A 1,048-nucleotide genomic window follows, 5' to 3' on the forward strand; every position below is an offset into this window, starting at 1 on the left:
CCTGCCTGGGGCTGCTTCCCACCTGCTGCCAAGGTCAGGAGTGCCTCTCTCTCTACCTTGGAGCCAAGAGTCTCCCTTTGGAAAGCAGAGTACAACCTTACCCTGCAGCTCCTCACCCCAGCTCTTCCACCGACCCCGAGAGCTGCTCATATTAGTACCAGAGGGCATCTGTGCTCAGCTCGCTGCCCCAGCATCCAGCTACGGTGCTGACCTGGCACTCGGGGCAGCTGGGCAAGCCCCCTCCTGCCCTACCATCCCCTCAGCTGGGCTGCCCTCCAGCAGGATCTTGGGATCGTAAAGTCAGCCGGAGCAGGAAACCATATCAGAGCCACCTCCACGGGGAGCAGCAGGAGAGCTCATTACTGGGAAATACCTACCTGTTGCAGTCACGTTAACAGGCTTGTTTTCAGCAGTCAGAGCTGAGGATCAAAAAGCTGCAGACCTATTCAAGCCCTCTGCACAGGGAGCTGCGGAGGAAGGAGAGTGAGGATACAAAGGCCAAGCAGCAGGGGCTCCCGGCGCTGTCTGCATTAGGGGCTGAGCTTAAGAGCTGCTGGCCAGGCGCTTTCCTGGATCCTTGTTGGTAAATGGATGCTGCTGCATCTCTTAAGAGGCAGCCGCTCTGAGCCACGGCGGGTGTCCAGCACTAGCTACGGATGATGGAGGAGGATGCTGCACTGATGGATTGCAGTGCGCCGCGGGGGATGGAAATTGAGGGCTGGGGTGGGTGTGTCGGGGGAGCAACACACTGACCCAGCCATAACCTGAAGCTGGGGCAAGCTGCTGCTGGATCCAAGGGCACTGTGGGGAAACGAGAAATACCTTTATCCCGGGATAACCTCCTGGCATGTATATGCCCTATTAGGCTACTTCGGCCCAAGGCAAGCCAATTCTCCTGCCACGTAGCAGCACCCGGGCATGGACCTGCCTTTTACTATGGAGTAAATTTGGAGTCTTGGTGGAGGGGATACATGGGGGCAGCAAAACGTGGCGGGTGGGGGACAGGGCAACAGCGCATCGCTCACCCCGAACCTGGCAGGAACAGATG

Source organism: Alligator sinensis, unplaced genomic scaffold (assembly GCF_000455745.1).
Source record: "Alligator sinensis unplaced genomic scaffold, ASM45574v1 scaffold255_1, whole genome shotgun sequence".
In the NCBI taxonomy this organism is placed as follows: Eukaryota; Metazoa; Chordata; order Crocodylia; family Alligatoridae; genus Alligator; species Alligator sinensis.